Here is an 892-nt window from a genome sequence, read left to right on the forward strand (position 1 = left end):
CTTGAGTTTTTCAGAGACTCCAGCAACTGGGTATCTGGAATACTTCAATAATAAGCTGCAATCGTCGTCTTTGTTAAGCAGAGGTTTCCTGCAGCTGAATGTTTCTAAAATCATCCCCTGAGAAGTAAATTCTCCTGTTTTTCTTTGAGGAAGAATCCTGTTTATTTTCCTCAGCTCACAGCATTTTCTGCCAGGGCTCTAATTGGAAAGAACAATTAGTCGTAACAGCAAACAACAATCTAATCATTAGACAAACAAGAGCTGGAGCCGTGCCATCACAACAGGCAGATCATTCAGACCGCAGTGTCTAAATATTCAGGTTGTTGTGAGAAGCAGCTCTTTCACAGCTGATTTGTATCTGAATGCAGGAAAAGAGGATAACAAGGAACCGGGGGGGCAGTAACATCTGGAATTTAATTCTAGGAAAAATATTAAAATATTGAAAGTAATTCTTAACAATTATACCAATGTGATGAGCAGCTGAAGGAGGCAGCATTAATCAATGATTACTTCTGGTCCGTCCTCCTGCAGAGATGATGATGCTGTTAACGGCAATAACTAATGCAATGTGTAATGTGCAAATACTATTTGATACCCTGCGCAATAACTATATATATAAATATACATCTATATAAATACCCATGAAAACACCTTGTGCGATAACCCTGTATAATAATCCTACTATGAAAAAAATAAAATAAATAAAAAGCTGTCACATGTTGACGTATGGTATATACTGTATATATCCCATGCACCTTTTTCTTCCTTTGGGCAGCTTCTTCTTCTCTTTTGACTGTTTGAGATGATGTAACGAGTAAATTTCTCCACTGTGAGATCAATGAAGTCTCACTTTAGGAGTCTTAACATCTCTGCTCATGTGGATAAGAATGTT

This window comes from Cyprinodon variegatus, unplaced genomic scaffold (assembly GCF_000732505.1).
Source record: "Cyprinodon variegatus isolate N-32 unplaced genomic scaffold, C_variegatus-1.0 Scaffold250, whole genome shotgun sequence".
In the NCBI taxonomy this organism is placed as follows: Eukaryota; Metazoa; Chordata; class Actinopteri; order Cyprinodontiformes; family Cyprinodontidae; genus Cyprinodon; species Cyprinodon variegatus.